The sequence below is a fragment of the Oncorhynchus tshawytscha genome, linkage group LG26 (assembly GCF_018296145.1).
Source record: "Oncorhynchus tshawytscha isolate Ot180627B linkage group LG26, Otsh_v2.0, whole genome shotgun sequence".
Lineage (NCBI taxonomy): Eukaryota > Metazoa > Chordata > Actinopteri > Salmoniformes > Salmonidae > Oncorhynchus > Oncorhynchus tshawytscha.
This window is the reverse complement of record NC_056454.1, coordinates 14659533-14680828: the sequence shown is the minus strand read 5'-3', so window position 1 is coordinate 14680828 and position 21296 is coordinate 14659533. Positions and strand designations below refer to the sequence as shown.

Here is a 21296-nt window from a genome sequence, read left to right as displayed (position 1 = left end):
CCAACACTATAACCTACTACAGGCAGGGTCACTGAAGGACTGAGGGTCTGGGCTCCCCTGATTTGCATGGCAGAGTTCTAGGAAAGTAATTGGGCTTCTGTAAACATCACTGTGTGGTCTGGTCTGGAGGGAGACATGGGGTCCCAGTCCCATAGCCCCCCCCCACTCTGACAACATCACAGAAGGCATGTAAAACTGTCCAACAGCACGGCGACAAGTCCCAACACGAACACATAACTCAAGATGTCAGCAACCACTATTCCCCAATAAAATGAAACCCATCTCTCACCAGTCTGTTCGGCTTCTACCGTAGCTAAATACTCACATCATTAAAGAACAATACATGGTCTGGTCTCCGACAGTGAAATGACACCCCTGGTGGCCACGCGTGGATTGAATCAATCCAAATCCGAGTTGGTCAAATATTCAGGGATTTTACTTGTTACAACTGAAGTGGAGGGGGGTGAATTAATCTGGAATCCTTGATTTGGCGACAATGTGCAAAAGTATCTAGAGACGGCTGTTCATCACAGCGCTCTGGACAAGTGGGCAGTGCAGAGGCAAAGAGGTTTTAAATTGAAAACCATAACGCTCATTAGCTCAACACTCAGCCTAAAGGGCAATCAGAAGTTGCATTAGCCACAAGAGGGTGCCTGAACAAAATGATATCTGTAAATTGATTAGACTAAATAGAGTAACTGATATTAGTAACTGCATATTCAGCCCAGTTGAACTCCACACTGTGCTTAAAAGTACAATTGATCTGGTAAATCAGGATGCAGTTAACATTAGGAATACATTAAGTTTAATACGGTAGTTTACCAAAACATTGAGAAAATAATAATTATACATTGTACCAATAACAGTACAATAGTAGCTACCGGTACAATAATCATCACAGCGCGATAATTATTACACATTGTCCCAATAACAGTAGAACACGTGAACCTGAAATGACACTTCAGAACAGCATCAATGAATAGATCAACCCAATTGATCAATGTACAACAAAAAAACATGTCATTTATTTCAGTACGAAGTGCTTAAAAACCTACACGTCTTCAGGAAAAACCTAGACAGATATTTGAGGGGGAAAAAAAGAACCACCATCTCTGTTATTCTCTATATCAAAAGGAGGCATGTTCTGCACAGCCAGACCGTACGGATGGTGTTCCTATCACCTGTGAATGATTACCAATCACTAAATCTCACACAGCGTGATTACACACATGGGACACAGTGGGCCTTCCCCAGGCAGCCAGCCAGCTGCACAGCGCTGCTCAACCTCTACTGTATATCAGTGGGAAGAGGAGAAGGAGATGGGGCCAGGGGGGGTTGTGTTACAGGGGGTAGCCAGGGCCGACGTTAGGCCCCCTGGATCAGGCCTGTGCTAGCCTCTCAATGACTCTCCGGTACTCGGCTAGCACCTCCTGGTAGCTTTTCTCCAGCACCTCCTGCTGCAGCGCCGTGTCCATCTGACTGATGTGGGATGCCAGCTCCTCTGGCCGCAGACACCTCATCATCTTGGTCAGCTCCAGCTGGTTCTTCTAAGCACGCAATAAACACATTAACACTGGTTAACGCACTGCGTTTGTGTAAAATCCCTTGCCGTGTTTCCCCCCCAAAACGTTGCATTAGTAGCTTGTGTTTGCCATGTTTTTTTTTATTGAAGCAAAACAAAAAAAATGCTGCATGGTATTTTGCAAATGCAACTGTTTTGATTGCAATTAGCAGCATCTTACATAATGCACGTTCAACTGGCAAGAGAAAGTTAATATTGTTCCTCATATTGCAGACCTGACTGCATCTCATTAGTGTCTTAAAACCAAATAGTCAGAGGGGAAGCAAAGGATTCTGTAATTGAGTCTGCAGGAGTGCTGACAGCTTCTGGACATGAACCAAGAGTCCTCACTCATGTATTTTGGGGCCAGTGCAAAAAAAGTTCCCACCCTCTTGGGAATCGGGGGAAGAGAAGTTGAGCAGAGACGTGAAATTCTCCACACATTCACAGAGAGGACTCCGCTGAGCTAACTACAAACTACAAACCTCCCCGAAAACAAAACGGCCTGCTGCATCTGGCTGCCAGATCTCTCCTCCACTCAACAGCCAGTCTCCCAAGGAATTCCTACTTCCTTTTCCACCACACACTTTTTCCCTCTACAGATATTGGCCTTTTTCAAGACATGTGGTTACACTGCTGACAGCAATCCTCTAATGCAGGGATCATGAACGAGTATACCCCCCTTTATGAAAATGTATGCACTCACTACTGTGAGTCGCTCTGGGTGAGAGTGTCTGCTAAATGACTCAAATGTCAAATCATCAACTAGACTCAGCAGCAGGCAGTCTTTCTTGAACGGACGGTCGGGGAGCCTGAACATAATTACAACTCATTTGTAGACTGCAAATTGACCTCAAGAAGCCCAAACAGACATAAGTCACTTTACCCCTACCTACATGTACATATTACCTAACTTACCTCTACGGCTTACATTTGTACATGATCACGCGTCTCTCTATTAGGCGTGGGAATAGTTGGAAACAGATTTCCAAAATGAAAAACACTTGGAACTAATATCCAGGTTTTTACATTTTTATTATAATATTTTACTTTTTTAATTAAATTTTTTACTGTATTTTATGTCCAACGCTGATTTTTAAAAAATAAATAAAAAGACCTTGTGGGGAGGGGGACAAATTCGGCACGCGGGCCACCAGATGAAGAACCCTGCTGTAACGGCTGATTTGCTGGGTTTCAATGAGACACTCAAATGACAAGTCATGGAACATACATATGTAAATCAATGTTATCCTGTAAATACAAAATTAGTAACAGTTTGTCTAATCAAATTTCAAAAAGCACAGTAAGAGCGCTAATATGAAACGTGTACTATTTGGCAAGCAGATTCTTTAACTGCTTGAATGTGTGCTGTTAGCAACCTACTTCCACCTAAGTTACTCCTCCCTCCTAATGACATGCAAATCCTGCATAATGACACTGCTCTGAATAGAACTGAATCCTGGGGTAACACTACTGTGGAGGCCTGCAGTGCTCCATTGTATCTCCAATAATAAGCCTTTGGTACTCCAGACATTTTTCCTGCAAATGGGGAATAATCGTTCTCCTGATTCTAGAAAAGTATTGCAACATAAGTTACAAGACGCAACAAGAAGTAGCTCTAAGCAGATAAAGTGTGTGTCACATTCTTGGCCTCATCCTTGGCCATTTCTGAAACCATGCTAATGCATTGTGGGTAGTCATAAGTCGTCAAACACTAAATATTTTGCAAACGCGTGGTATAATCAGTTAATGGGTGGGTTAGGGTTCTACACCAGAGAAAAATAGTTTTGGTATCTCAGATTGTTCTGGCAATTCTCACATAGAAACTTCATTGGGAGGAAGGATGTTTGAAATGCCTCTTACATTTGTATCAAACCATTTCTTTGAAAACCATGATGAAAGTGGCCATTTTAGGCCCTTTTTAGACCTATACATGCCTCCTGTAAGACCCTATGAACCATACATGATACAGACACCATCTTGGTTTCATTATAGTCCTTATAGTGTGTTCTAACTTACGGAGTATGTCTAGATTCTGAAAGACAAATGTTCTCATTTATTCAACATTAAAAATATTAATATCGCATAACGACCCTTTTAGATTTTGTTAATTTTTAAGACATTGTTTGGAACAATATACAAGTACATCAAATTTCCAGAGTGGGCATTGCTAATTATGAAGTTATGATACATTTTATGAGCACCACTAACACAGTGAATGGGAAAATGGATTCAAAAGGGAACTCCCTGTGCTAATGATTTGCAATCCTAAAGGAGGGCTGTGATTGGTTAATGACCTACAACAGGGGTATTCAACTCTTACCGTATGACGTCCAGAGCCTGCTGGTTTTCTGTTCTTCCTGATAATTACAATTGCACACACCTGGTTCAGCCGGGTTTAAAGCAGTCCCTGATTAGAGGGGAATAATGAAAACAAATGCAGAACTGGCTTTGAGCTCCAGAGTTGAGTTTGAACGACCTATGTAATTTTCTATGTATAAATGGGTTATATCATTCAAAATAACAGAGAGCCACTCTGGACATGTGATGCGTTTGAAGAGTATATTGTTACAAACAATGTCTAAAAACAAGACAAATCAAAAAAGGATAGTTTTGAGATATTCATATTTATGTTGGACAAATATGTCTTTCAGAATCTAGACATACTCCCTATGTTAGAGCACACTATAACTATAAGGACTATAATGAAACCAAGATGTTGTCTGTATCATGTACGGATCATAGGGTCTTACAGGAGGCATGTGTAGGTCTAAAAAGGGCCTAAAATGGCCACTTTTATTATGATTTGTGATACAAACGTAAAAAGCATTTCAAACATCTCCCAATTAAGTTCCTATGTGAGAATTGCCGAAACAATCTGAGATACCAAAAATATTGGACTCGCCCTATTATCAAATCAAATCAACTCTGAATTGATCCCAGGTTATATAGTGCAACTAACAGCCATTCACCACTAATGAAGTCCATTGGGAAACACATAGCCATTACACAGTAGACACAATCTGCTCATTCCATTTGATTAGAAACTAGAGCGCAAGGCGGACACTGCAAAAAGGACGGAGGAATGCATTTCACTGGAGAAGCTACGGTCCTTTCTTTTAAACATACCGTGGTCGGGGCAAATCGCCTCTTTTTGACTTCCAGACGGTAATCTCTTGCTTTCGTCTCAACGCTCATGTCCGTCACCCTCAGTCGGAGGATTTCATACACTCGTCTTGCGTGTTTCTGTAGGGGGGAAAAAACAGGACATGGCCATTAGTGCCGTTAAGAACCCGTACAGTCTGTCTCCACAATCATCTAGAAAAGACAGACGATTTCTTAGCTTGGTCGAGCTATTCAGAACCTTCTTGAACAAATCTGTGGTGCCTGAAGCTTCATGAAAGTGCCATGGCGGAGTGAGAAACAACCATTTGGCAAAAATGAAAACATGATGCAGAATAAGTGCAGTAAGATAAGTCATTGCCTACCCTTTTAAATAAAATGGTACATGTTCCCTCTAGGACTGGAGAGCCTTGGGTTAATGAGTGAGAGAAGTACAGTAATCAAATGTATCCTCCTCTGGGCTCTAGGGTTAAAGCTGAGTTTGACCTTGTTAATCTTTAACTTCTCCCTGGCCTCTGTGGCCATGTCGTCACTGAAGCTCAGAGGAAGCTTGTTTGTGGCAAATGATGGCAGCGTTTGGCAGAGCTTGACCAGAACATAGTCTCTCAGCTTCACGTAGTTCTCTGAGGGGTCTTCAGGTGCAAATAACATAAAACAATAAATTAGACAAGCTTGAAATTCCATTTAAAAATAAAAACATTACATGAAATGTTAGGTATAGTCAATTTATGTTTTATCAAACTGTTCACATCAACCACCCCAAGACATCCAAGGCCACAGTTTTCAATACAGGCTTATATTCAAATCCCACTGATTCCTGAAACAGTCCAATAATTACATCATTGTCAGAGTATGATTGTGGCTGCATGTGTCAAGCGCAGTTCTGCGAAAGCGGCTTGCATTGACATTTTACCCAGCTCCCACTGCGGTTTTGAAAAAGATTCACTACAGCGCAACATGGAGAGGATTTAAAGCCACCTGGATTTATTTATTTTTTAAAGACCAAAATCCAGCAGTAGCTGGCCTACCTGGTTAAATAAAGGTGAAATAAATCAAATTTTGAAAAAAATTCAAAGACCAGATTCAAAGTAGAGAAAAATAAGACAAGAAAATAGGGGTGCCCCTCTGGACAGGAGAGCGGATGCTTCTTTGTTATTTTCAAAATGAGCTGTCAGCTAAATCTGGTGCACCGCATCACTTCTTATCTCTGAGACTTTTGTTTTGTTGTACATCGTCCCTGGCAAATAAAGTAAAATTCAAAATAAATTCATTTCAATTGTCCTACGCAAATCAATTATTCGGGTGTAACGGCTTTGCATTTAACCATGTAAATACATGTAATCGTATGTGAAACTCTAGCACAGTTATAGCCTCCTCCCCAAAATGAAACATCATAAGACATCAACTAATTTTGTGTTACTTACATTAACACACACAGTCTTGTACAGCTTAACCTTGTGGGGACACAATTCAGTCCCATTCAAAATCCTATTTTCCCTAACCCTAAAATCTAACCTTAACCCTAGCTCCTAACCCTAACACTAATTCTAACCTTAACCCCCAAGAAATAGCATTTGACCTTGTAGGGACTAACAGTTAGTCACATTTCTGTTTGTTTACTATTCTTGTGGAGACTTCTCGTCCCCACAAGTATAGTTAAACACGCCCACAAACACACACCTGTAAGGTCCTGTACTTTAGGCAGATTGCAGTAGAACCTGTGCACTGCCTCCAGCAGCTGGGCACCATGACCCTCTCCTTGGAACGGCGGCAGGATCAGCATTTGGCTGTTCAGAAGGACACCAGGCCAACATACACAAAGACATGAAAGAACAGCCTTGCTGACCTCTCAGCCAGACCTATCAAACCCCTTGTCATTCACAGAAAAAAGGCAACCTTGTATATGACTGATCAGATCTTGATGTTAAGATAATTATCTGAGAGAGAAAGAAAAAGCTCACTTTTGTAATTTATGTTAGCATGGAGTAATGTACATGGCCTTCAGACTTTTCCCACATTTTGTTGTGTTATAGCCAGAATTTAAAATGGATTAAATTGTTTTTTTTTGTCACTGGCCTACACACAATACCCCATAATGTCAAAGTGGAATAGTTTTCCCCCCCAAAATGAATTAAAAATGAAAAACTGAAATTATTCAATTATTCGACCCAATTTGTTGGCAGTTGTGGCTGCTTTGCGTAATGTATTGTCTCTACCTTCCTGCCCTTAGTGCTGTTGTCTGTGGCCCAATAATGTTTGTACCCTGTTTTGTGTTGCTACCATGTTGTGCTGCTCCCATGTTGTGTTGCCATCATGCAGTGTTGTCATGTGTTGCTGCCATGCTATGTTGTTGTCTTAGTTCTCTCTTTATGTAGTGTTGTCTCGCTTGTCGTGATGTGTGTTTTGTCCTATATTTTTATGTAATTTATTTTGAATCCCAGCCCCCGTCCCTGCAGGATGCCTTTGGCCTTTTGGTAGGCCATCATTGTAAATAAGAATTTGTTCTTAACTGACTTGCCTAAGTTAAATAAAAGGTTAAATAAAAATAAATACAATTGTTATGGCAAGCCTAAATAAGTTCTGGAGTAAACATGTGCTTAAGAAATCACATAGTAAGTTGCATGGACCTACTCTGTGTGCAATAGTGTTTAACATGATTTTTGAGTGACTACTTCATCTCTGTACCCTACACATACAATTATCTGTAAGGTCGAGCAGTGAATTTCAAACAGATTCAACCACAAAGACCAGGGAGTTTTTCCAATGTCTTGCAAAGAAAGGCTCTTATTTGTAGATGGGTAAAAATAAAATAAAGTAGACATTGAACATCCCTTTTAGCATGGTGAAGTTATTAACCTTTGGAAGGTGCATCGATAGTCCCAGTCACTACAAAGATACAGGCGACCTTCCTAACTCAGTTGCCGGAGAGGAAGGAAACAGCTCAGGGATTTCACCATGAGGCCAATGGTGACTTTAAAACATTTACAGAGTTTAATTGCGGTGATAGGAGACAACTGAGGATGGATCAACAACATTGTAGTTACTCCACAATACTAACCTAAATGACAGATTGAAATGAAGGAAGCCTGTACAGAATAAAACATATTCCAAAACATGCATCCTGTTTGCAATAAGGCACTAAAGTCATACTGCAAAGAATGTGGCAAAGCAATTCACTTTTTGTCTTGAATACAAAGTGTTATGTTCAGGGAAAATCCAATACAACACATTATTGAGTACAACACTCCATATTTTCAAGCATAGTGGTGGCTGCATCATGTTATGGGTATGTTTGTAATCGTTAATGACTGGACAGTTTTTCAGGATCAAAAAGGAACAGAATGCAGCTAAGCACAGGCAAAATCCTAAAGGAAATCCTGCTTCAGTCTGTTTTCCACCAGACACTGGGAAATTAATGCACCTTTCAGCAGAACAATAACCTAAAACACAAGGCCAAATCTACACTGGAGTTGCTTACCAAGAAGACAGTGAATGTTCTGGAGTGGCCGAGTCACAGTTTTGACTTAAATCTAATTGAAAATCTATGGCGAGACCTGTAAATGGTTGTCTAGCAATGATCAACAAGCAATTTGACAGAGCTTGAGGAATTGTGCAAAGAATAAATGGGCAAATGTTGCACAATCCAGGTGTGGAAAGCTCTTAGAGACTTACCCAGAAAGACTCAAAGCTGTAATCGCTGCCAAAGGTGCTACAAAGTATGACTCAGGGGTGTGAATAATTATGTAAATGAGATATTTCTGTATTTCATTTTCAATAAATTTGCTACAATTTCTAAAAACATGCTTTCACTGTCATTATGGGGTATTGTGTGTACATGGGTGAGAAAATAAATCCATTGAATCCATTCTGAATTCAGGCTGTAACGCAAAATGTGGAACAAGTCAAGGGGTATGAATACTTTCTAAGGCACTGTACTAATGAATTGAAATTGAGGGAGCCCTTTTCACTTGATTATAAGAAATGTAACAAATTGTTATGTCATGTCCATCAATACATCAAACAAAATGCTTATTTACAGGCAAAGTTTTTTTCGTTGTTGAAGATACTCATCATTTTGGCTCCCATATGAGTCAGAGCGGGGTTGGATGGTTGGATACATAAGCCAGTAATTTGAGATTTTTGTAAGACTAGGGAGAGAGAAATATATAATTTTCCTCTCCTTTTTTTGTACAAAAGAAAAGGAAGGCACGTGCTCCCCTAGTAATTACCTTACACGTGGTCGGGTTTTGTCTGGATACACATAGTAATTATAAACTGTCATGTAGCCAACAGTTGCGAAAGAGAGTCTCCCCATCGTTATTGTACTTCTCAAATCTGCAGATAAAACACAAAAGGCAAGCAGGACAATTACAGGCACACTCCAGTGCCGCGTCCATTTTCCCCTCTCCATTCTCTGGGATGCTTTTCCCAGTGTCAGCATGCTGGAGCAGCCAGGCCCGTCCCGATCCGTACACCTGCTACAACCTGAATACATTAAGCACTTAATTGGAGGACTGCAACTTAGAAGAGGAGAAGAGGGGTAGAGAGGGGGGGTGGTGGATCGGGGTCCTCCACATCACTTCAGTCCATTTACCCATTGTCACTATAAATAGGTGCCAGGATAAAGAAAACACTGGCAGAGGCTCTTTTTACTGTTTGAGATGTCATTCAGTGTTTCAAAAGACAACCGTGTTCAATTCAGCTCTTGCCCTGAAAAAAATGAATGAAAAGGGTTTTCAACACAAAAGGTGCCTCTTGCCAGATCAACAATTCTCCAATAACCAGGGAAAATATAATCAAACTGGCCTGGTAATTGGTAGCGAGAGCCTCAAAGGAGCCCGTTGTTTCTGAATGAGTCAACGAACCGGGTTCGGGGAGAGTGACGTTGGTTAAGGAGGGCACCACTCACACGAGAAAGAAGTCCCAAGGATCGTCGTCCACGTCGATAAAGCTGGCCCGTCTCTATGAACCACATGAGGAAGGTCTGCAGGCGCTCATGGTAGTCTCGGATTCCAGGGCACGACACGTCCACCTAGAGAACACAGCACATAGCAGGTCTGAGGACAGTCTAAGTCATGATAAATAAGCAGAGCACCCTCCCTTACACTGAAATAACCTGCAAGTCATATGGGCGAAATGGAAAGCACTGTTATCTGTATATAACTACATAAAGTACTCTATATTGTAGGACCAAGGACTAGCATGTGAACCTTGTGAATCTGGTAGGTAAAGTCTTCTCCCTCCTCCACATTGTGGACGTGGTATGTGTGAAGCAGGGTACCGAAGGGTTTGAAGTTGGCCTCTTTCTCCAACAATGAGATGAAGTCGTCCGTGTTGCAGCTGAACCCAGCGGGAATGATCTCCCGGATCTTCCCTTCGACATCATCATGCTGCAGGGAGGAAAGAACAGGGTTTACTAGAACATGACACAAAGCGACAGCATCTTGTATAAGGGAAAGTAGCCTTGTGTCTATATTCCATTTCTGTAAAAAAAAAAAATAAAGTATGCCGATAAGCCAGATAAGTATTTGCTAGGACGAAAACTGCAATCGTATAACTTTTAAAGTCAATAATGCATTTGAAATAAACGGATTTCTTCAAAATGTTGTACGCGTTTGTTCTTTGATATAGTTGGATCATATAGATTAAACACGTCCACGGTCTTTATTACAAAAAGACCTTACAAAGCCCATCTAGTTTTATGGACTAACTGCTCCAATTGAATAAATCAGGAAATCTGTGGACATTATTTATTTATTTTCCGCTGCCATGTCTAATCACAGTTCCTACTGTTCGGTCATTAGGCTATGCTTCAGCCCTGATTGACAGAGAACACGAGGAATTAAAGTGGAAGAATACATATTTTTGTGCCACAAAAAGGAGAACCATTAGGCAATTAAGACAGTCAGCAGAGCAGAGACGCCCGCCCCCCTTCCCAACCCCTTGGTGAAAGAGCACTTAATTGAATACATTTACTACTTACGTTAAACCATGAATATTTGATGAAGCCCCCACAATAACGTATTTCTGCATTTCACTGGGCAATAAAATGTAATGAATTGATCTCAACTTAACAAACCTCGGGCATCCATAATAGAGGCCTCTCGTCTAATCCTGGCGAGCGCAACTCAATCAAATGAAAGACCCTGGCAGACAAAGGGCCCCCCCGCCCCACCCTCCCCTCCCCTCCCCCCTGGACTTTTTACTCACTAGAATGTGTGGTTGGTTCAGCTGTGATGTTTGCATTGTATCCATTTCCACAAGGATTGACATGAGAACACTTTGTATTAACTTGCTAAGCAGCCCTTTCACACCATTTACATGCACGATGAGCATTAGTTCTATACCGAGGCCCTTTCTGCTCGCCATAGAAAAACGGGGAAATGAAGAAGTCCCGAACAAAATGCACTACAAAAGGCTAATACAACACACTGCTAATTCCTCTCCTTTCAGACATCAGCTAATATCCAACTGGAAGTAATGCACCTGCAGCCGAATGCCACTTCACCATTGCAATTGTTGGGACTGCATTTCTGAGGAATAAGGATCAGAAGTAAAAGGCCATGGACAAACAAGACATATTGTCCGAGGCACTCTCCGATATACTAGAAACTAAATTGCACAATCCCGGATAAAAGAAGCCATAGTTCGGTATAAATGACGTAACAATGCATCTTTAGAAACGCTTTGTTCCATCCGAATGCCTTTTATCTTCGGGATATAATTGATCATGTGTACACATCTTATTTAGGAGTAGTGAAAACGTTTTGAAGGTTAATTTTCTTTTTAAAAGAACACTGAATCAGATCACGTTGTCCTTCACAATGCACGGATTCTGCGGCTTTGCATGTACCTATCGAGCAAATACATTAAATTAGATCTCTCTCAGGACCCAGAGAGGCACTAACCAGGCCTATTTGGGCCGGGGCGACAACAGGATCGCAAATATTTGTTCCATGGCAAAAATGAAAAGGCAAAGCAGACTACTCTTTGGTCCTTTAAAAACCTTGTGTATGTAACATATTGTGTGCTATAGCTTGGAAGATAAATACATGTGACTGGATGACAGCATAATAACGGGTTATTGCCAACATTTTCCTAAAGAAGTTAAATCTGCTTCGCGTTTCTTTTTGCGTTTTGTTTCCTTGACGTGATACTAAGGAGTACCACGATACGGTTATCGTCCCGGCCCTACCCTTTAACCCAACTGTGCCATTTTGCTAAACGTCCAAATTCAATTGAACTTTTAATTGCATCACTATCTGCTTAAAATCTCTGATTGGATTTCTTTGTCATACAAAAAATATCTCCATTGACAATGATTTTGGCGGACTTAAAACGTAAGCTACATATTGCAATGACAATCCAAACATTTGTATATTAACAGCTTTGCATTTTAGATCGAGGCTCATATTTGATTTCCACATCACTGATGTACGTTTCAGATTTCCACTAGTGGATGCCCAGTATGAAACAACGACTGGAACAAAAAACGATGTCCGACTGTGTGGAGTCCATCATTATAGAGTTTGGCTGGTTTAGGGTAAAGGTGATCTCTGACAAGTCTTCCATTAGAGTAGTAGCAGCTGCATGCTGAACTCTGTCCCACAGCTCCCCTCCTCTCCCTCACCAGCTGCACTATACCCAGCCACAGTGAGCACACACTCACAGACAAACACTCTTCAGATGGAGCCTGAACTCTGCTGCTGCTCCCTAACTCTCTACCCTCGCACCAGCTGCACTAAACCCTTAACGAGGTGGACACTCGTGGGTCAACGTTGGCCTGGCCGTCATCCTCGCTGGAAATTCTCCAGCTTTACATCCGAGTACTGTTTAGTATTGGGAACAGAATAGACAGTTTGGTAAATGTTTAAAAAAGAAAACTACAGAAAAATTAATCCAAAACAATTATTTCACTGATGACTGCTCTGTGTCTAATAAAATCAATTGGATTTTCCTGCCGCTATTTGTTCATGTATAATGTTACTACGGTCTATGCACTCAATTAGACAATTGCTTCTCATTGTGACATACTTTTAATGAGTCCATAAGAAAACTTTCAGGTAACACTTGACATTCAGTCTATCCTACTACACCTAGAGATGTAGAAATGCTGTAACTATATTCGGGTAATAAGTTAACATTTTCTTGATATTCTGTAATAATAAAAAAACATTCAACTCCATAAATTACAATGTAACAAAGTGTCAATGCAATGGAGCAATTACAGCTATACTATGTGTAAAGCAAGTGAGGTGTTACTGACCATTACTTTACTAGGATCTCTTTCAATTGAAAGCACTATACAGATTAGCTACTGCCCAGGAAAACTTGGTCAGAGGTTCAGAACTGTAATTTGGGTTCGTTCTGGGGACCGAGTCCTTCGGTGATACATCTCCCTCCTGACAAAACACACTTATGGGAAACATACCCCAGCATGACATATTCCACTTCCTGCACTGCAGACTATCACAGAGCCTCTCAAATCAATGGATGAGCCAAGACCACCCGATCCAACTCTGATCCTTCCCTTTAGAGAGGGAGGGATAGGATTAGTGCATCAATGGCCCATGGGGCCTATGATAGACTGGGATTAGTCTGACAAAATATGAGATCTCTTACATATCTGCTGCATAATACCACCACTCAGAGGGAGGTGCTGGCTCACTCCAGAAGGCCCACAGAAACATGCACAAAGCAGCCCACAGAAAAGGCTCCCGAAACAGCTCACCCCGAGCTAAAGCAGGCTGGGAAACTGGACAAGTTCCAGAAGAGGAGCTATAAGGGTACAGAGGGCGGGTTTTTTCAAATGACCGGGAAAAAACTAAGCTTTCGCGAAGACCCAGAGTTTTCCCTGGGCAGGTCACGTGGTTGAGAAACCCTCACGACATAAGAGTTGGGGGCCATCTCTAAATGGAATATAGTTTGACAGGACATCGCTCTTTTTTTGTCACGTAGCGCCCGTGTTACTGTGCTCGGGCTAAAGTGATAAAAAAAAGTCATTTCAAATCAACTTATTTACCTCCACGCAGTCAAGGTTTTCTGTGACTCTGGCTGAATATTTAACTTTGAAGAGGGTGATCAGGTTCCCAGCACTGTAGTACAGTTGAATCTGAAGGCCTTTGTATCCAAAAGCCACCTCACTGAGGAAATAAATCAATTAAAACAAAGTGGATAACTAGCTAGTGAGCTCCAAAAGTATTGGGAGAGCGGCATTTTTTGGCTCCGTACTCCAGCACTTTTGATTTGAAATGACAGAATGACGGTGAGGTTAAAGTGCAGACTATCAGTTTTAATTTGAGGGTAATTTTCATCCATATCGAGTGAACCGTATCATACACCCCCCCCAAGACATGCTAACCTCTCACCCGTTACAATGATATTTATGCCCCTGTAACTTTCTCACTCATCATGATTCATTGAGGATTATCCATAATCATGGTAGCATCCAAATTGTTTAGAAACATATTCTATTCTTATTTACAAAAGAAAAGTGATTCCATTTTGGGCATATAACACATCTGAAACCAGCAAAACAAACAGAAAATGCATCCGACAAATATGTAGAGTCACAAGCTTGATGTAGTCATTGCGTGCTATGAATATGGGACCAAATACTTCACTTTTAACTACTTTAGGTGAATTTGTCCCAATAGTTTTGGTCCACTAAAATGGGGGGGACTATGTACAAAAGTGCTGTAATTTCTAAACGGTTCACTCGATATGGATGAAAATGCCCTGAAATTAAAGCTGACAGTCTGCACTTTAACCTCATAGTCATTGTATAATTTCCAAAAATGTGTCACTGCCCCAATAGTTTTGGAGCTCACTGCAGGTGAGTTAGCGTTCACATAATTCAGTTCTCAACAGTTCACCGTCGTGCAACCAGCACACAGATTTAGGCCGCTTTCCAGAGTTTTGATTAGAGATCGACCGATTATGATTTTTCAAAGCCGATACCGATTATTGTAGGACCAAAAAAAGGCAGATACTGATTAATCGGCTGATTGTTTTATTTTAATTTGTAATAATGACAATTACAACAATACTGAATGAACACTTATTTTAACTTAATATAATACATCAATAAAATCAATTTAGCCTCAAATAAATAATGAAACATGTTCAATTTGGTTTAAATAATGCAAAAACAAAGTGTTGGAGAAGAAAGTAAAAGTGCAATATGTGTCATGTAAAAAAGCTAACGTTTAAGTTCCTTGCTCAGAACATGAGAACATATGAAAGCTGGTGGTTCCTTTTAACATGAGTCTTCAATATTCCCAGGTAAGAAGTTTTAGGTTGTAGTTATTATAGGACTATTTCTCTCTATACCATTTGGAATTCATATACCTTTGACTATTGGCTTGATTACCAACAACGACGAGACGGCCTACAGGGAGGAGGTGAGGGCCCTCGGAGTGTGGTGTCAGGAAAATAACCTCACACTCAACGTCAACAAAACTAAGGAGATGATTGTGGACTTCAGGAAACAGCAGAGGGAACACCCCCCCATCCACATCGATGGAACAGTAGTGGAGAGGGTAGCAAGTTTTAAGTTCCTCGGCATACACATCACAGACAAACTGAATTGGTCCACTCACACAGACAGCATCGTGAGGAAGGCGCAGCAGCGCCTCTTCAACCTCAGGAGGCTGAAGAAATTTGGCTTGTCACCAAAAGCACTCACAAACTTCTACAGATGCACAATCGAGAGCATCCTGGCGGGCTGTATCACCGCCTGGTATGGCAACTGCACCGCCCTCAACCGTAAGGCTCTCCAGAGGGTAGTGAGGTCTGCACAACGCATCACCGGGGGCAAACTACCTGCCCTCCAGGACACCTACACCACCCGATGCTACAGGAAGGCCATAAAGATCATCAAGGACATCAACCACCCGAGCCACTGCCTGTTCACCCCGCTGCCATCCAGAAGGCGAGGTCAGTACAGGTGCATCAAAGCTGGGACCGAGAGACTGAAAAACAGCTTCTATCTCAAGGCCATCAGACTGTTAAACAGCCACCACTAACATTGAGTGGCTACTGCCAACACACTGTCGATGACACTGACTCTACTCCAGCCACTTTAATCATGGGAATCGATGGGAAATGATGTAAATATATCACTAGCCACTTTAAACAATGCTACCTTATATAATGTTACTTACCCTACATTGTTCATCTCATATGCATACGTTGATACTGTACTCTATATCATCGACTGCATCCTTATGTAATACATGTATCACTAGCCACTTTAACTATGCCACTTGGTTTACATACTTATCTCATATGTATATACTGTACTCGATATCATCTACTGTATCTTGCCTATGCTGCTCTGTACCATCACTCATTCATATATCCTTATGTACATATTCTTTATCCCCTTACACTGTGTATGACAGTAGTTTTTTTTTGGAATTGTTAGTTAGATTACTTGCTCGTTATTACTGCATTGTCGGAACTAGAAGCACAAGCATTTCGCTACACTCGCATTAACATCTGCTAACCATGTGTATGTGACAATTTTTTTTTTTGATTTGATTTGATTTGATTTCTTATAGGCACTTTAGTATTGCCAGTGTAACAGTATAGCTTCCGTCCCTCTCCTCGCCCCTACCTGGCCTTGAAGCAGCGTTACCCATGCAGAGCAAGGGGAATAATTCCTCTCAGAGCGAGTGACGCTTGAAACGCTATTAGCGCACACCCCGCTAACTAGCTAGCCATTTCACATCGGTTACAACAACCTCATCTCGGGAGTTGATGGGCTTGAAGTCATAAACAGGGCTGTGCTTGAAGCACAGGGAAGAGCTGCTGGCTAAATGCACGAAAGTGCTGTTTGAATGACTGTTTACTGGTGCCTACCATCGCTCAGTCAGACTGCTCTATCAAATCATAGACTTAATTATAACATAATAACACACAGAAATACGAGCCTTAGGTCATTAATATGGTCGAATCCGGAAACTAATCATCTCGAAAACAAGACGTTTATTCTTTCAGTGAAATACGGAACTGTTCCATATTTTATCTAACGGGTGGCATCCATAAGTCTAAATATTCCTGTTACATTGCACAACCTTCAATGTTATGTCATAATTACGTAAAATTCTGGCAAATTAGGCGGGCCAAACTGTCGCATATACCCTGACTCTGCGTGCAATGAACGCAAGAGAAGTGACACAATTTCACCTGGTTAATATTGCCTGCTAACCTGGATTTCCTTTAGCTAAATATGCAGGTTTAAAAATATATACTTCTGTGTATTGATTTTAAGAAAGGCATTGATGTTTATGGTTAGGTACACATTGGAGCAAGGACAGTCCTTTTTCGCAAATATGCACCACATCGATTATATGCAACGCAGGACACGCTAGATAAACTAGTAATATCATCAACCATGTGTAGTTAACTAGTGATTATGATTGATTGTTTTTTATAAGATAAGTTTAATGCTAGCTAGCAACTTACCTTGGCTTACTGCATTCGAGTAACAGGCAGGCTCCTCGTGGAGTGCAATGAGAGGCAGGTGGTTAGCGCGTTGGTCTAGTTAGCATTCGGAATTTTGGATGAAAAGCATGCCCAAATTAAACGGCCTGCTACTCGGGCCCAGAAGATATGATATGGATATAACTGGTAGATGTGGATAGAAAACACAAAAGTTTCCAAAACTGTTAAAATAGTGTCTGTGAGTATAACAGAACGGATTTGGCAGGCGAAAACCTGAGAAAAACCCATTCAGGAAGTAGTTTTTTTTGTTGGTTTTATAGTTTTCTATTCAATGCCATTACAGTATCCATTGACTTAGGACTCAAATTGCAGTTCCTATACCTTCCACTAGATGTCAACAGTCTTTAGAAATTGTTTCAGGCTTGTATTCTGATAAATGAGGGAGTAAGACCAGTCTGAATGAGTGGACCCTACCGTGTCACAGAGCTTTTTCATGCGCAATCCCGAGAGAGTACCTTTCTTTGTTACCTTTTATATTGACGACGTTATTGTCCGGTTGAAATATTATAGATCATTTAGGCTAAAAACAACCTGAGGATTGAATATAAACATTGTTTGACATGTTTCTATGAACTTTACGGATACAATTTGGATTTTTTTTGTCTGCCTGTTTTGACTGCGTTTGAGCCTGTGGATTACTGAAGAAAATGCGAACAAAACTAAAGTTTTTGGATATAAAGAGACTTTATCGAACAAAAGGAACATTTATTGAGTAAATTAATGTCTTCTGAGTGCCACCATATGAAGATCATCAAAGGTAAGGGATTAATTTTAGCTCTATTTCTGACATGTGTACCCCCTCTACTTGGCTGGTTACTGTTTGCAATGATTTGTCTGCTGAGCTACATTCTCAAATAATCACAAGGTATGCTTTCGCCGTAAAGCATTTTAAAAAATCTGACACCGTGGTTGGATTCACAAGAAGTTCATCTTTGAACCTATGTTAAAAATAAAAAGTTTTCAGAATTTTTATAATGAGTATTTCTGTATTTCAATTCGGCACTCCGCAATCTCACTGGATATTGGCCAAATGGGAGGCTAGCGTCCCACATATCCTAGAGAGGTTTAATCGGCCATTCCGATTAATCGGTCGACCACTATTTTTGAAGTTGCTGACGCCTGACAGATCTTACAACGCCTGGATAGGTATTTTAAGTATTAGCTAACCATATATTGTACGTTACATCTATTTGTCAGTCAATGACGTGGCACACAACCATTGGTTGTTGCGTCGCCTCAGCTATGGAACGCGGCGGTAGAGTTCACATGGAGTTACTGTAATGAGATGCACAGATCTTACTGGCTGAATTAGGTTTGATACTCACTCATCACCATAAAGCTGGTGGCTGTACTCTGGATGGAATGTCGTGCTTTCATTATCCACCTCCTCTGCGAAACGGACTGAGAGAAATAATTGTATTTCATTATTTGAGTAAGAGGGTGTGGCAAATACTCAGTCAACATATCAAATATTGCACTATGTATATGAAACACTTAAAGCACCATTTACCAAACAACAAAATGCAGTGCAAGTAGCTACTATCTCCACATCCTAAAACAAAAGAGTTTACACACAAAGCTAAATAAGAAGATGCATGAGACAAACCTAGTTTTAAACAGATTGCTTCGTTGGTGTCACACTTATACTCTGCCAACTTCTTCTCCATTTCGTTCATCCCTGTGGAGCAAAACAAACAGCATTTCTAGCTTAATTGTTTGTTTATTTATTTGGATCCCCGTTCGTTTTTGCAGAAGCAGCCTCTGCTCTTCCTGTGGTCCACAAAAAAAAACATGACAAGTAACAAAACACTGATACACTAGGAAAAGTCACATTCAAAATACAAAAAAAAAAAATTGTACAAAAAAAAAAAGTTTAAATGTGTCTGTGTGCCCTCCTCACAGTACACATCATTCCATGAGTTGTTTTAAAGGTCATTTTCCTTTTAACTTGAGTAATGGGAGATGAAAGGGAGTTCCATGCTATAAAAACTAGAAGAGAAGCAGTTCAAATCTCTCAACAACCCTCAACTATGAAAGACTGGCAAGCATTTTGATGTTAGTTCTGTATGTGCAGTGAAGGGCAATGCATGCTGCTGTTTTGAGCCAGCTGCAGCTTTTCTAGGTCTTTCTTTGCTGCACTTGACCATATTACCGGACAGTAATCAAAATGGGACAAGACCAGAGCCTGACCATCTAGCAGTTGATTGTGCCCAAAAAAACACTGAACATATTTTTATAACAGACATACCCCATCTTACCAAAAACTCTGTCAAAATGACTTGACCATGATAATTGATCATCCAATGTTATACCTTAAGCTTCCTCAACTTGCCTAAACCTCCAGTTGAGGTTTTGGTCTTAGAGAAGGTTTTGAAAATGCTTTTAGTTTAAGATGTACTTAAGAGCAGTTTATTATTAAATCACCCATTCTGATACAGACTTACTCCTTATTTAGAATTTCAGTGAGCTCACTGGCTTTGGGTGATGACATGTAGAGTGTGGAATCAAAATAAAATAGTTACATGCGCCGATCACAACTGGTGCAGACTTTATAGTGAAATGCTGGCTTTACGACCCCTTCCCAATGATGCAAAATAAAATATTAACACAAGAGGAATAAAATACACAAGAATGGAGCTGTATACCAGTACCAGATCAATGTGCAGAGGTACCAGGACTTGAGGTACCAGTACATGAAGGCAGGGTAAAGTGACTAGGCATCCGGATAGATAACAATACGAGTAAAATAAAGAACAGTAGCAGCAGCAAATGTGTAACAGTTTGTGTGTGTGTGAGTGCATATGTATGTGTGTTTGTGTTGTCGGTATGCGTGTGTGTGTATTGTATGTGAATACGTGTGGGTTTTGTGAGTGTCAATGTAGTGTGTGTGAGTGTATATATGGTCTAGTGAGTGTGCGTAGGGTCAGTGCAACATAAGAGTCAGTGCAGATAGTTTGGGACAATAAATTGACAAGAAAAAGAAACAAATGATTTTTTTATGATATCCAATTGGTAGTCAGTCTTCTCCCAAGCCAGCCGGACCAATGTGTCGGAGGAAACACTGTACAGCTGGCGACCGAAGTCAACGTGCATGTACCTCAAGCACTGCCTTAGACCGCTGCGCCACTCGGGAGGCCACTATCTGGCAGTCTTATGACTTGGGGGTAGAAACTGTCTCAGTGCCCATTGGTCCAATAGCCGATGCTCTGGTACCGTTTGCCGGACGGTTGAAGAGTGAACAGTCTATGGCTTGCGTGGCTGGAGTTTGGCAATTTTTCAGGCCTTCCTCGGACTGCCTGATATAGAAGACCTGGATGGCAAGGAGTTTGGCCTCAGTGATGTACTGGGCTGTCCGCACCACCCTGTCTAGCGCTTTGCGGTCAAGGGCGGTGCATTTCCATACCAAGTGGTTACGCAGCCAGTCAAGATGCTCTCGATAGCACATGCCAAATCTTTTCAGCCTCCTGAGGGGGAAGAGTTGCTGCCGTGCCCTCTTCACAGCTGAAGGTGTGTGTGTGGACCATGTTAAGTACTTAGTGATGTGGTCCTTAGTGATGAAGGAACTTGAAGCTCTCAACCTGCTCAACAACAGCCATGTTGTTCACTTCTTTCACCTATAGTCCACGATATAAGCTCCTTGGTCTTACTGACGTTGAGATTGTTGTCCTGGCACCACACTGCAGTCTCTGACCTCCCTGTAGACTGACTCATCACCGTTGGTGATCAGGCCTAGCACCGTCATGTCGTCAACAAACTTGATGATGGTTTTGGAGTCGTGCGTGGCCACGCAGTCGTGGGTGAACAGGAAGTAAAGGAGGGGATTAAGAACACACCACTGAGGGTCCATCGTATTGAGGGTCAGTGATAGCATTGGAGGTGATGTTGCCTACCCTCACTACCCTGGGGGAAGCCTGTCAGGAAGGCTAGGATCCAGTTGCAGAGGGAGGGGTTCAGTCACAGGGTCCCTATCTTGGAAGGGACTATGGTGTTGAATGCTGAGCTGTAATCTATGAACAGCATTCTGAAATTGTTATTTTCCCTCTTGTCCAGGTGGGAGAAGGCAGTGTGAAGTGCAATTGAGATTGGATCATCTGTAGATCAT

The 21296-nt window shown here is 41.3% G+C and overlaps 1 pseudogene; it reads right to left on the bottom strand.

The window, feature by feature from the left end:
- Positions 1–788: 788 nt before the first annotated feature.
- LOC112224998 lies at positions 789–20936 on the bottom strand (annotated as a pseudogene).
- Positions 20937–21296: the final 360 nt, after the last annotated feature.